Source organism: Mustelus asterias, chromosome 5 (assembly GCF_964213995.1).
Source record: "Mustelus asterias chromosome 5, sMusAst1.hap1.1, whole genome shotgun sequence".
NCBI lineage: Eukaryota > Metazoa > Chordata > Chondrichthyes > Carcharhiniformes > Triakidae > Mustelus > Mustelus asterias.
Window position 1 is genome coordinate 140,150,967 of NC_135805.1, and position 16,072 is coordinate 140,167,038.

Consider the following 16,072-nt stretch of genomic DNA (forward strand, 5'->3'; position numbering starts at 1 on the left):
TTCATAATGAGTTATAGAAAACGCTTCAATATTTATATTTTAATAGAACTATCAAAAAGTAAAAATGAAATAAATCTATACTTTGGAACATGGGGAGCACACAGTTCGCACAGTTAATGTTGCATGGAATCAGCATGCACCTCATTTCACCTGCCCTTGTTCTAAAGGCGTACCATTTCAGGAGAAAAAGTTTTATAAAGTTTATTTATTTATTTGTCACAGGTAGGCTTACATTAACATTGTAATGAAGTTACTGTGAAAATCCCCTAGTCGCCACGCTCCGGCACCTGTTCGGATACACTGAGGGAGAATTTAGCATAGCCAATCCACCTAACCAGCACGTCTTTTAGACTGCGGGAGGAAACCGGAGCACCCGGAGGAAACCCACGCAGACACGGGGAGAACGTGCATACTCCACACAGACAGTGACCCAAGCCGGGAATCGAACCCGGGTCCCTGGTGCTGTGAGGCAGCAGTGCTAAATACGTGGATGGAAATAAATGGGAATGTGGCAACCTTGTGAGTGGCCAACAATCAACAAAGTGTCTTGTGGGCTGCTCTCAGAACTCAGATGGGCCACATATGACTCCTGGCCCGCAGGTTATTCACCACTGTGTACACCATCTCTACATTGCACTGCAGCAACTTGCCAAAGCTTCTTGGACACCACGTCCCAAACCTGGGAACTCCACCACACAAAGGGCAGCAGGAACACGACAAGTGTGCGTGCCTACACCACAGGGAGTGCAGCAGTTCAAGAAGACAACCCACCACCACCTTCCCAAGGGCAATTAGGGATGGGAAACAAATGCTGGCTAAATGTGAAGCTCACATTCCTTGAATGAAAATTTTTAAAATGTTCCCCTCCAGGCCACACACACACTATCATGTCTTGTTTATATAAGTGGGAATACCTTCAACACTTAGACAGAGACCATTAAAACAGTGGCTCACCGCACCTTTCTCAAGAGCAATTGGAGATGGACACTATTGGTTGACCTTGTTAACAATGTCCACATTCAAGAACAAATAAAAATATCAATAATCCAAACATCCAAAGATGTGCGGGTTAGGTTGATTGGCAATGCTAAAAAATTGCCCTTAGTGTCCTGAGATGTGTAGGTTAGAGGGATTAGTGGGTAAATGTGTAGGGATATGGGGGTAGGGCCTGGGTGGGATTGTGGTCAGTGCAGACTCGATGGGCCGAATGGCCTCTTTCTGTACTGTACGGTTTCTATGATTTCTATGAATAATTTTCCTCATTTATGTCTGGTTCGGGTTCCAGTTGGTTTCTGTTTGAAACCTGTGCAGCAGCAATGGTGAGGATTGACAGGGTCAGCTACACAAACCAGGAGACTGGCATCAGGAATAGTGTGGAGACCATTGTGTTGGACTAGCCTGGGTATGAATCCTGGGGTTATGCTTCAGTCATAACATCCTGGGACAAGCTGATAAGGGGAGTGCATTTCCTGCTATCTATATGGAGTTCCAAATACATAAAAACATACATAAAAACTAGCAGCGGGAGGCGGCCATTCAGCCCCTCGAGCCTGCTCCGCCATTCATTACGATCATGGCTGATCATCAAATTCAATATCTGATCCACCTTTCCCCCCCCATATCCCTTTAGCTCTAGAGCTTTATTTAATTTCTTCTTGAAATCACACAATGTTTTGGCCTCATCTACTTTCTGTGTTAGTGAATTCCACACACTCACCGTCCTCTGGGTAAAGAAATTTCTCCTCACCTCAGTTCTAAAAGATTTACCACTTAACCTCTAACTATAACTCCTAGTTCTGGACTCCCCCACCATCAGGAACATTCTTTCTGAATCCACTCTGTCTAACCCTGTTAGAATTTTATGAGTTTCTATGAGATCCCCTCTCACTCTTCTAAACTCTAGTGAATATAATCCTAACTGACTTAGTCTCTCCTCATATGACAGACCCAGGAATCAGCCTGGTAAACCTTCGCTGCAGTCCCTCAATAGCAAGTACATCCTTCCTCAGACAAGGACGCCAAAACTGCACACAATACTCCAGGTGTGGCCTCAACAATACCCTATACAATTGCCGTAAAACATCCCTATTCCAATACTTAAATCCTCTGGCTATAAAGGCCAATTTGCCTTCTTTACTGCACACTTACTATCAGCAACTGATGCACAAAGACACCAAGGTCTTGCTGAATATCCAACTCTCTCAATTTACACCCATTCAAATAATAATCTGCCTTCCTATTATTGCTACTGAAGTGGATAACCTCACATTTATCCATGTGCCATGCACATGGAATGTTTTTCAGACTGATTTGTACAGTAATGTCCCCTAGAGATCAACATTAGGACCACAGTTCCTATTGATTTATAATGATGACCTGAGTCAGAAGGTTGCGAGTTCAAGTCCCACTACAGTCACTGGAGCACAAAAAGGGAATGTGATTCTCCAGTGCAGCGGGGAAGTGCTGCTGCATTTGGTGGTACCGTCCTTCAGATGAGACATTAAGTTGAGGCCTGGTCTGGCCCCTGAGGTAGACACCGGCATCCTTAACATGCTGATCAATATTTACCCTTCATTCAGTATGACTAAAACAGGTATCTGGGTCATTACCACATTGCTGTTTGCGGGATCATGCCATGTACAAATCGGTTGCCCCAGTTCATACATTATAATCGTGGCCATTCTGGGTACTTTCCTGGTCATAAAGTGCTTTGGGAATCCTTGGGATTGTGTAAGACACTCAATAAATGAAAGTCTTTTATACAGAGCAGAATTGCAAAGTTTGCAGATGACACATAACTTAGAAATGGAGCAGCCCTGAGGGTAGTCGTGATTTCGACAAATATAGATTGGTGAAATAAGCAAATACATAGCAGTTGAAATTTAACATTGAAAAGTATGGAGTGCATCATGTGTGAGGTAGATAGAGAAGTTCCATCTCTCCTCCTCTCCAACCCCCCAACCATGGCCTCTGGTATTGGAAAATCCGAGAGCCATTTTCTGTCATATTCTGCTAAGTTTCCATCTTTCCCACGCCAAAATCACTTTTGAATGATTTTTAGAATCATAGAATCCCTACAATGCAGAAGGAGGCCATTCAGCCCATTGAACCTGCACCGACCACAATCCCACCCAGGCCCCTATCCCTGTAACCCCATGTATTAACCCTGTTAATCCCCCTGACACTAAGGGGCAATTTAGCACAGCCAATCCACCTAACCAGCACGTCTTTCAGACTGTGGGAGGAAACCGGAGCACCCGGAGAAAACCCACGCAGACACGGGGAGAATGTGCAGACTCCACACAGACAGCGACCCAAAGCTGGAATCGAACTCATGTCCCTTGCGCTGTGAGACAGCAGTGCTAACCACTCTGCCACCTTGCCATCTTAAAAAGGCACAGATTGGCGTTCGTAAGTAAAAAAGGTTGCTTTAAATAAAGCTAGACCTTCTGGCGCATATTTATAACAGACCCTGTAACAGAACATGACTGGCACCATCACATGGAACGTTGAGGGCCTCTATTGGACTGCTGTGGAAGTGCAGGTACTATGAACTTATTGCAATTTGTTTACAAAAAAGTACTTAATTCATAAAATTTGCAAAAGCCGTGGTTTACATGAGACATGACATAAATTGCAATATACGCCATTATATTCTGAGGTGGCACACTACATTAACAATTACAGATCATGTTCATAATTTACATTCCATCTCAAACATTCTCAATATGGACATCACTGCACTTTACAAGAGGCTCCTTGTACCTTTCCCCAAACCAGGGGACAGCAGTCCAAGAGGCCAGAAGACCAGGAGTCTGAGGCCTGTGAGCTGAGGCCTTGGGGTGGGCAGCGAGAAAGACAGCGAGGCGGGAGTGTGTGTGTGTGTGTGTGAGAGAGAGAGAGGTGGTAGGGAATGTGTGAGAGAGAGAGATGGAGGAGGTGGGAGTGGAAGAGAGGCGGGAGTGTGAAAGAGAGAGGGAAGAGGGAATGTGAGTGTGAGTGAGAGAGGTGGGAGTGCTGTGGGAGGTGAGGCAGGAAATTGCAGGAGTTCTGACATTTTTAATTCCTCTCTGGCCACGTGAAGTGCCAGAGGACTGGAGGATGACTAATGTGGTTCCACTTTTCAAGAAGTGTGGTAGAGATGAACCAGGAAATTACCATAAGACCATAAGACATAGGAGCGGAAGTAAGGCCATTCGGCCCATCGAGTCCACTCCACCATTCAATCATGGTTGATTTCAACTCCATTTACCCACTCTCTCCCCATAGCCCTTAATTCCTCGAGAAATCAAGAATTTATCAATTTCTGTCTTGAAGACGCTCAATGTCTCGGCCTCCACAGCCCTCTGTGGCAATGAATTCCACAGACCTACCACTCTCTGGCTGAAGAAATTTCTCCTCATCTCTGTTCTAAAGTGACTCCCTTTTATTCTAAGGCTGTGCCCCCGCGTCCTAGTCTCCCCTGCTAATGGAAACAACTTCCCTACGTCCATCCTATCTAAGCCGTTCATTATCTTGTAAGTTTCTATCAGATCTCCCCTCAACCTCCTAAACTCCAACGAATACAATCCCACGATCCTCAGACGTTCATCGTATGTCAGGCCTACCATTCCTGGGATCATCCATGTGAATCTCCGCTGGACCCGCTCCAGTGCCAGTATGTCCTTCCTGAGGTGTGGGGCCCAAAATTGCTCACAGTACTCCAAATGGGCCTAACCAGTGCTTTATAAAGCCTCAGAAGTACATCCCTGCTTTTGTATTCCAAGCCTCTTGAGATAAATGACAACATTACATTTGCCTTCTTAATTACGGACTCAACCTGCAAGTTTACCTTTAGAGAATCCTGGACTAGGACTCCCAAGTCCCTTTGCACTTTAGCATTATGAATTTTGTCACCGTTTAGAAAATAGTCCATGCCTCTATTCTTTTTTCCAAAGTGTACGACCTCGCACTTGCCCACGTTGAATTTCATCAGCCACTTCTTGGACCACTCTCCTAAACTGTCTAAATCTTTCTGCAGCCTCCCACCTCCTCAATACTACCTGCCCCTCCACCTATCTTTGTATCATCGGCAAACTTGGCCAGAATGCTCCCAGTCCCGTCATCTAGATCGTTAATATATAAAGAGAATAGCTGTGGCCCCAACACTGAACCCTGCGGGACACCACTTGTCACCGGTTGCCATTCTGAGAAAGAACCTTTTATCCCAACTCTCTGCCTTCTGTCTGACAGCCAATCGTCAATCCATGTTAGTACCTTGCCTCGAATACCATGGGCCCTTATTTTACTCAGCAGTCTCCCGTGAGGCACCTTGTCAAAGGCCTTTTGGAAGTCAAGATAGATAACATCCATTGGCTCTCCTTGGTCTAACCTATTTGTTATCTCTTCAAAGAACTCTAACAGGTTTGTCAGGCACGACCTCCCCTTACTAAATCCATGCTGACTTGTCCTAATTCGACCCTGCACTTCCAAGAATTTAGAAATCTCATCCTTAACGATGGATTCTAGAATTTTGCCAACAACTGAGGTTAGGCTAATTGGCCTATAATTTTCCATCTTTTTTCTTGTTCCCTTCTTGAACAGTGGGGCTACAACAGCGATTTTCCAATCCTCTGGGACTTTCCCTGACTCCAGTGACTTTTGAAAGATCATAACTAACGCCTCCACTATTTCTTCAGCTATCTCCTTTAGAACTCTAGGATGTAGCCCATCTGGACCTGGAGATTTATCAATTTTCAGACCTTTTAGTTTCTCTAGCACTTTCTCCTTTGTGATGGCAACCATATTCAACTCTGCCCCCTGACTTTCCTGAATTGTTGGGATATTACTCATGTCTTCTACTGTGAAGACTGACGCAAAGTACTTATTAAGTTCCTCAGCTATTTCCTTGTCTCCCATCACTAGATTACCAGCGTCATTTTGGAGCGGCTCAATGTCTACTTTTGCCTCCCGTTTGTTTTTAATGTATTTAAAGAAACTTTTACTATCATTCCTAATGTTACTGGCTAGCCTACCTTTCATATTTGATCCTCTCCTTCCTTATTTCTCTCTTTGTTATCCTCTGTTTGTTTTTATAGCCTTCCCAATCTTCTGACTTCCCACTACTCTTTGCCACATTATAGGCTCTCTCTTACAGACCAGTGAATCTCACGTCAGTGATAGGAAAACTGTTGAAGAAAATTCTGAAGGTGAGAGTTAATCTCCACTTGGAAAGGCATGGGTTAATTAGGGATAGTCAACATGACTTTGTTAGAGGGAGGTCATGCCTAACATGGGCGGCATGGTAGCGCAGTGGTTAGCACTGCTACTTCACAGCTCCAGGGTCCTGGGTTCGATTCCTGGCTCGGGTCACTGTCTGTGTGGAGTTTGCACATTCTCCTCGTGTCTGCGTGGGTTTCCTCTGGGTGCTCCGGTTTCCTCCCACAGTCCAAAGATGTGCGGGTTAGGTTGATTGGCCAGGTTAAAAAATTGCCCCCTAGAATCCTGAGATGCGTAGGTTAGAGGGATTAGCGGGTAAATATGTGGGGGTAGGGCCTGGATGGGATTGTGGTCGGTGCAGACTCGATGGGCCAAATGGCCTCCTTCTGCACTGTAGGGTTTCTATGATTTCTAACAAATCTGACAGAATTTTTTGAAATGTGATTGAATGTTTGGATGAGGAAAGTGCAGGTGATGTAATTTATATGGATTTTAGCAAAGCCTTTGACAAGGTCTCACGTGGGAGACTGATTGAGAAGGTTAAAGCATGTGGAATTCAGGGAAACCTGGTGGGATGGATCCGAAACTGGCTCAGTAATAGGACACAAAGGGTGGTGGTTTGAGTGACTGGAGGCCAGTGTCCAGTGGTGTACCACAAGGTTCAGTGCAGGGTCTCTTATTGTTTGTCATAAACACAAATAATATAGATGATAATGTGGGGAGAATGAGAAGCAAGTTTGCAGATGACACCAAGATTGGTGGGATGGCTAATAGTGAAGAAGGTTGTAGAATACAGGAAGGTATTGATGATATTTCACCATGATGTTGCCGGGGATGGAGCATTTGAGCTATAAGGAGAGTCTGGATTGTTTTGGCTTGGGTTGTTTTTTCTAAAGCAGAGAAGGCTGAGGGGGGACATGATTGAGGTGTGTAAGATTGTGAAGGGCATGGACAGGGTGAATAGGGAGCAGCTGTTCCCTTTGGTTGAGGAATCAATCACGAGGGGCCATAGTTCTAGGGGAAGGGGCAGGAGATTCAGAGGGGATTTGAGAAAACATTTTTTCACTCAGAGAGTGGTGGGAATCTGGAATGCACTGCCTAGGAAGGTGGTGGAGGCCAGAAATCTTACAACCTTTAAAAAGTATTTGGATGAGCACTTGAAACATCATAACATCAAGGATATGGGACAAGTGCTGGAAAATGGCATTAATGCGGCTTTAGTGGTAGTTATTGTTGGTGCAGACTCGATGGGCTGAAGGGCCTTTCCAGCACTGTAAGACTCTATGACTTGATAACCAGTGACGCCCACATCCTGTGAAAAAAACCCTATCAGAGACCTTCCCTTGTGTTCTTTCTTTCACCTACCATAGGAAGATATAGATGGGTTGGTCAGATGGGCAGAGCAGTGGCAGGTGGTGTTTAACCCTGACCAGCGCGAGGTGATGGACTTTGGAAGGAGTAACAAGACAAAGGAGTATTTAATTTGATTTGATTTGATTGGGGATTTGATTTGATCTGATTTGATTTATTATTTTCACATGTATTAGTATACAGTGAGAAGTATTGTTTCTTGCGCGCTATACAGACAAAGCATACTGTTCATAGAGAAGGAAAGGAGAGAGTGCAGAATGTAGTGTTACAGTCATAGCTAGAGTGTAGAGAAAGGTCAATTTAATGCAAGGTAGGTGTGATGACTTCAGCCAGGCTAATGAGGTTGGCTTGCTAGAGTATGAAATACCTGATGAGTCCACTATGGGCTGGCGAGACGCGCCATCAATAGGTCCAGGCAGCGGGCGATCGACGAGGCCGTCCATCCCGACTGTCTGCCCCTCTACCGCGGCTACATTCACGGCCAGGTGTCTCTGGAGAGGGAGCATGCGGTGACCACGGGCGCGGTTGACGCCTTCCGCGACCGCTGGGCACCGCAGGGGCTGGGGTGTATTATCGACCCTGATAATCACCTTTTGGTTTGATGTTTTAAGTTTCCTTTCGACTTTGTTTTTGGTTCGGGCTGTTCCCCCGTTCCTTTGGGGAGCCGCCCCTTTTAATTTGTCCCTAAGTTAATTTGAGTTTGTTTACTTGGTTGGTGTCAAAAGAGATACCTGATGATTCCTATCTGGGCCTAGCGAGGCGAGCCATCAATAGGTCCAGGCAATGGGCGATCGACCGGGTCGTCCACCCTGACTGTCTGTTCCTCTACCGCAGCTATATTCGCGGCCAGGTGTCCCTAGAAAGGGAGCATGCGGTGTCCGGGGGCACAGTTGACACCTTCAGTGCCCATTGGGCAGGGACTGGGGTGCATTATAGACCCCAATAATCACATTTTAATTTGATGTTTTAAGTTTCCTTGTACTTTGCTTTTTGATTCAGCCTGTTCCCCCTCCTTTTGGGGAGCTGTCCTTTTTAAGTTGTCCCTCAGTTAATTTGATTTATTTTATTTGGTTGGTATCTGAAATACTGATGAGTCCTAATTGACTCATAAGGGGTTGTTCTCCTTGGAAAGACGGAGAATGAGGGGAGATCTAATAGAGGTATACAAGATTATGAAGGGTATAGATAGGGTGAACAGTGGGAAGCTTTTTCCCAGGTCGGAGGTGACGATCACGAGGGGTCACGGGCTCAAGCTGAGAGGGGCGAAGTATAACTCAGACATCAGAGGGACGTTTTTTACACAGAGGGTGGTGGGGGCCTGGAATGCGCTGCCAAGTAGGGTGGTGGAGGCAGGCACGCTGACATCGTTTAAGACTTACCTGGATAGTCACATGAGCAGCCTGGGAATGGAGGGATACAAACGATTGGTCTAGTTGGACCAAGGAGCGGCACAGGCTTGGAGGGCCGAAGGGCCTGTTTCCTGTGCTGTACTGTTCTTTGTTCTTTGATGGTTAAATCAGGGAGCCTCGTGCTCCCTATTTAAAGCAGGTGTGTCAGACTCCCAGCCTGCATTCAGCAGCGAGCAACTGGAGAGCTGGCTGTGTACAGATGTATGGTGTAAATAAAGTAACTTGGTGACGGGACTTTTGCCTCCGTGGAGTTATTACAGTAGGTCTGTTCAAAGGTCTGACAGCAGCAGGGAAGAAGCTGTTCTTGAGTCGGTTGGTACCTGACCTCAGACTTTTGTATCTCTTTCCTGACGGAAGAAGGTGGAAGAGAGAATGTCCGGGGTGCGTGGGGTCCTTGATTATGCTGGCTGCTTTTCCCGAGGCAGCGGGAAGTGTAGACGGAGTCAATGGATGGGAGGCTGGTTTGCGTGACGGATTGGGCTATTTAATGAATGGCCGGACACTAGGAAACTCAGAGGAACAGATGGATCTTGGGGTACGTATTCACAGATTTCTGAAAGCGGCACTTGTCCCATATCCTTGATGTTGTGATGTTTCAAATGCCCAGCCAAATACTTTTTAAAGGTTGTAAGGTTTCCGGCCTCCACTTCCTTCCAGGCAGTGCATTCCAGATTCCCACCATTCTCGAGTGAAAAAATGTTTTCCTCAAATCCCCTTCCCCTAAAACGATGCCCCCTCGTGATTGATCCCTCAACCAAGGGGAGCAGCTGCTCCCTACTCACCCTGTCCACACCTTCTCAAAGCCTATTACATTTCTAAGTTTCCTCAGTCCTAATAAAAGATCACAAACGTGAAACATTAACTTTGTATTTCTATTCTCAGTTGCTGCCTGGCCTGATAGGTATTACCAGCATTTTCTGTTTTCCTTTCAGTTTTCCAGCATCTGCTGTAAGATGTGAGTGATGTTCAGGATGTTTTTCCCCACTTTATCTGGCGATTTGTTCATGGTTTCCCGGCAAACATGGTCCACTCCTGATCTCCAGGTGAAGCGGAAGATGTCTCGGGCAAGCAGGAATTTGGTATGGACCAGACCTGCGCCACTTACAGCAACACCACAGCACTTTGCAACTGACAGCCAGGTTCTTACTTTGCAATGGAGAGGGAACGTTACGCCCACATACCTATTTGTTCTTTGACCGTGACCACAGAAGCAGATACAACAACAACATTTGTGAGACAGATACATGATTAGCCTGGAATAGAGGGATATGGACCGCAATAGAGGCAAAAGCTCTTTAGTTTAGACAGGCATCACGTGTTGGCGCAGGTTTGGAGGGCCGAAGGGCCTGTTCCTGTGCTGTACTGTTCTTTGTTGTTCTTTGTTCTATATACTCATTCCAGTTCTGGGCACATGCCCCAGCCCTCCTAAACCATATCCCCAGCACCTTCAGGTAGTCAGTCGTGACAGTGAAGGGGACAAAGGATGGGCCATCCCAATTCCCAAAGAACGTGGCCTTGCTGTTGCTGCAATTCCCAGGTCAGTTGGAACTGGTCACAGACGCTCAATGGGGTTATGACCCAATGAGGGATCGAAGCAGAAGACGGGAATGTTATCCACGCACAGGGAGGCTTTGACCTAAGTGCTTCTGTCTGTCTGTCTCGGTGTCACCCCTCTTTATACCTTCCTTCCTGATGGGCTCGAGGAAAATGTTCGATACAACACAAGTACACAGAGGACAGCCTTGCTAGACTCTAGATTCCATAAGAAAGCTTTGCAATTTATTAAGATTGCGCTACTGACATTTGTGTAGAGTAGTTGAATGTAGATTCCATTCCCAATCCCCGTATTGGAATGTACCTGCATCATACAGGTGTGCAATATTCTATCAAAGGCCGTCTCCAGTACAAGTTAATGAGGCAGATTTATTTTTATCTCTTTGTAGCATGTGAGCATCGCTGGCAAAAGCCAGAATTTGTTGCAATCCTTAATTGTCCTTGAGGAGGTGTTCACTCCACTCTCTTGTCCTGTTTAGAGATAATTGTATCTCTGAGGAGTGTGAGGCTGTGAGAAATCTTAGAAACCCTACAGCACAGAAAGAGGCCATTCGGCCCATCGAGTCTGCACCGACCACAATCCCACCCAGGCCCCACCCCACATCCCTACATATTTACCCACTAATCCCTCTAACCAGGACACTAAGGGCAATTTTTTTTTTTAGCATGGCCAATCAACCTAACGTGCACATCTTTGGACTGTGGGAGGAAACCGGAGCACCCGGAGGAAACCCACGCAGACACGAGGAGAATGTGCAAACTCCACACAGACAGTGACCCGAGCCAGGAATCGAACCCAGGTCCCTGGAGCTGTGAAGCAGCAGTGCTAACCACTGTGCTACCGCTGGAATAAGTCTCACAACACCAGGTTAAAGTCCAACAGGCTTATTTGGTAGCAAAAGCCACTTGCTTTTGGAGCGCTTGCTGCTCCTTCGTCAGGTGTGAGGCTATCAGAACTGTTCCTGTTTGGCACAGTCCAGGCCTTATTGTGGTGGATCACCAGATCCAGAGCGGACGTGACCCAGTTGCATTGAGTTTGAACAAGAGTTTATACTCCACAGTTAGCTGTGAAATGGGTCGCCAATTTCTAATTCCCCTCCTCTTCCCCTTCCGTTTGTACACGGAGCTGATGATGCCTTTCCTCATGGCCTCTGAAATGCTGCCAGCCAGAAGCCTCTCACGCACTCCCTGCAGGTCCTGGGCGCTCCAGTCCCACAGAGTGGAATAAAATTCAGCCGGTACACCATCGCGCCCGGGTGTTTTACCCTCAGCGGACCTGTCACCCTTTGTCAGCTTGTCCAGATTGTCCTGCTTGGTGTCATGAGGACAAACAAGACTGGCAGGTGATGCTATCTGTGGGCTTCAAGTCATATATCCTGACATAAAAAAGATTTGCTGATCCTTAGTACGACTGCCACGTTTCTGAGTGGTCTTAATTCTTAAGGTTGCTGATCAGAGTTCCTGGAAACCTTTTTATTTATTTTAATTATTATTTATTTATTAGTATCACAAGTAGGCTTACATTATGAAGCTACTGTGAAAAATTCCCTAGTGGCCACACTCTGGCGCCTTTTCGGGTACACTGAGGGAGAATTTAGCACGGCCAATGCACCCTAACAAGCGTGTCTTTTGGACTGTGGGAAGAAACCGTAGCACCCGGAGGAATCCCGTGCAGACTCCGCACAGACAGTGACCCGAGCCGGAATCGAACCTGTGTCCCTGGCGCTGTGAGGCTGGTGAACAATCACTGAAACAACTATATGATGACATCAACAAGTTCCATCCCACCATCAGACTCATCATAGACTACTCTCCGGAATCGGTTGCATTCTTGGACACACGCATCTCCATTAAGGACGGTCACCTCAGCACCTCACTGTACCGCAAGCCCACGGATAACCTCACGATGCTCCACTTCTCCAGCTTCCACCCTAAACACGTTAAAGAAGCCATCCCCTACGGACAAGCCCTCCATATACACAGGATCTGCTCAGATGAGGAGGATCGCAACAGACACCTCCAGACGCTGAAAGATGCCCTCATAAGAACAGGATATGGCGCTCGACTCATTGGTCAACAGTTCCAACGCGCCACAGCGAAAAACCGCACCGACCTCCTCAGAAGACAAACACGGGACACAGTGGACAGAGTACCCTTCGTTGTCCAGTACTTCCCCGGAGCGGAGAAGCTACGGCATCTCCTCCGGAGCCTTCAACATGTCATTGATGAAGATGAACATCTCGCCAAGGCCATCCCCACACCCCCACTTCTTGCCTTCAAACAACCGCACAACCTCAAACAGACCATTGTCCGCAGCAAACTACCCAGCCTTCAGGAGAACAGTGACCACGACACCACACAACCCTGCCACAGCAACCTCTGCAAGACGTGCCGGATCATCGACACAGATGCTATCATCTCACGTGAGAACACCATCCACCAGGTACACGGTACATACTCTTGCAATTCGGCCAACGTTGTCTACCTGATACGCTGCAAGAAAGGATGTCCCGAGGCATGGTACATTGGGGGAACTATGCACACGCTGCGACAACGGATGAATGAACACCGCTCGACAATCACCAGGCAAGACTGTTCTCTTCCTGTTGGGGAGCACTTCAGCGGTCACGGGCATTCGGCCTCTGATATTCGGGTAAGCGTTCTCCAAGGCGGCCTTCGCGACACACGACAGCGCAGAGTCGCTGAGCAGAAACTGATAGCCAAGTTCCGCACACACGAGGACGGCCTCAACCGGGATATTGGGTTCATGTCACACTATTTGTAACCCCCACAGTTGCCTAGACCTGCAGAGTTTCACTGGCTGTCTTGTCTGGAGACAATACACATCTTTTTAACCTGTCTTGATGCTCTCTCCACTCACATTGTTTTGTTTCTTAAAGACTTGATTAGTTGTAAGTATTCGCATTCCAACCATTATTCATGTAAATTGAGTTTGTGTCTTTATATGCTCTGTTTGTGAACAGAATTCCCACTCACCTGAAGAAGGGGCTTAGAGCTCCGAAAGCTTGTGTGGCTTTTGCTACCAAATAAACCTGTTGGACTTTAACCTGGTGTTGTTAAACTTCTTGCTGTGAGGCAGCAGAGCTAACCACTGTGCTACCGTGCCAAAACATGAGAGAGTTCATTTCAATATTATAATCAGGCAGGCCCAGTTAGATTGTGGGAGGGGAGAAATTGGGCACAAACCCGATTTTTCACCTTTTGATCATTCTTACCGACTTGCCCCGTCCCTGAACTGACGGGTTGAGGGCTAAGATCACCCCAGGGTCTGGGAATGCCTGCAGCTGGGAGGAAGGTGACCAGTGATGTTTAGCTGCTGGCATTGTCGTGTTGTATTGTTTGGTCAAAGTTTGATAAACTGACCAGTTCATTTGCAAGCTTTATTCAACCTCATTTGTTACTGTGCACAGTTTGTTTCTGAATGTGAGCACTTCCTTCTCTGCCAGTGAAAGTATTTAGTTTCTTCCTCATTAAGTACTCATTTCACTCATATTTGAGCTGTCTGTTGGAGGATCTGAGTTATTTCCACATGATATAATTAGAATGTTTTGAAGGTTGATCATCACTAGTTGCAGAACGACTTCATCGACTTCAGGAATCATAGTTGAGAACAAACCCCTGTCTACATCAATGGGGACGAAGTAGAAAGGGTCGAGAGCATCAAGTTCATAGGTGTTCAGATCACCAACAACCTGTCCTGGTCCCCCCATGCCGACACGATAGTTAAGAAAGCCCACCAACGCCTCTACTTTCTCAGAAGACTAAGGAAATCTGGCATGTCAGCTACGACTCTCTCCAACTTTTACAGATGCACGATAGAAAGCATCCTTTCTGGTTTTATCACAGCTTGGTATGGCTCCTGCTCTGCCAAAGACCGCAAGGAACTACAAAGGATCGTGAACGAAGCCCAGTCCAACACTCAAACCAGCCTCCCATCCATTGACACTGTCTACATTTCCCGCTGCCTCGGAAAAGCAGCCAGCATAATCAAGGATCCCACGCATACTCTCTTCCACCTTCTTCCACCGAGAAAAAGATACAAAAGTCTGAGGTCACGTACCAACCGACTCAAGAACAACTTTTCCCTGCTGCTGTCAGACTTTTGAATGGACCTGCCTCGCATTAAGCTGATTTTTCTCTACACCCTAGCTATGACTGTAACACTACACTCTACACTCTCTCCTTTCCTTCTCCTCTATGTACTCTAGGAACGGTATGCTTTGTCTATATAGCATGCAAGAACAATACTTTTCATTGTATACCAATACATGTGACAATAATAAATCAAAAGATGTCTAGAATTTTAAAATGTAATTCTTAGGGAGGAGGCGTCACTGCAAATGGGCATTTATTGCTCTTCTCTAGATTTAATATCCCAGAGGGACAAATCAGTAAACCTGGTACCAGGGAATACCAGCATGTCATGGATTTTGGCCACCCAGTGTAGCTGGTATCAAAGCTCCGGAACCCATAAAACTGGTAATGAATGGGTTCTCGCCCAGCTACAACTGGCACATGTCAGGGATTGTAGGCAGGCATCTACCAGCTTTGGCCCAGCAGAGGCTGCTTACTTTCCCAGTTACACCCCTGCGTGGTTTTGGATGCTGCAGCTGGCTGCCTTTATTCTGAAGCATGTTTTTACGGGTTGCACAGTGGTTAGCACTGCTGCCTCACAGCGCCAGGGATCTGGGTTCGATTCCCGGCTTGGGTCACTGTGCGGAGTCTGCACATTCTCCCCATATCTGTGGGGGTTTTCTTTGGGTGCTCTGGTTTCCTCCCACAGTCCGAAAGACGTGCTGGTTAGGTGCGTTGGCCGTGCTAAATTCTCCCTCAGTGTACCCGAACAGGTGCCGGAGTGTGGCAACTAGGGGATTTTCACTTCATTGTGGGGTTATTGTAAGCCTACTTGTGACACTAATAAATAAATAAATTTTAAACATTAAATCTTTGCTGCTTGGACTTTACTATTATCGTTTCAACACCAATTCAGCAGTCACTTTCAAAGCACGGTCTGGAGGGATTCACACTGAAAGAAGGACTTGCTTTTATACAGAGCCTTTCAAAACCTCAGAATGACCCTAAGTGTTTAACAATCATTAAGTACTCACTTTGAAGTGTAGTCTCTGTTGCAAAGAAGAAAGTTGGTAGGAGGCTGGAGCCATGTTTTGGTTCAGACTAGAAATGGATGGCTGGTTTCCTTCCCTAAAGGGGTATTAGTGAGCCAATTAGGATTTTTCAATGATGTCTCAGCTTCCTGCTCACTTTTATTCACACTTTTAATTTTATTTCTAGATTTTTAAACTGAATTCAAATTCTTAATTCTGCCACGGTAGGGTTGCAATTCTCAACCTCTGGATTATTAATCCAGTAATAGAATCATAGAATCCTACAGTGCAGAAGGAGACCATTTGGCCCATCTAATCTGCTCCAACCACAATCCCACCCAGGCCCTATTCCCGTAACCCCATGTATTTACCCTAGCCAGTCCCCCTGACACTAAGGGGCAATTTAACATGGCC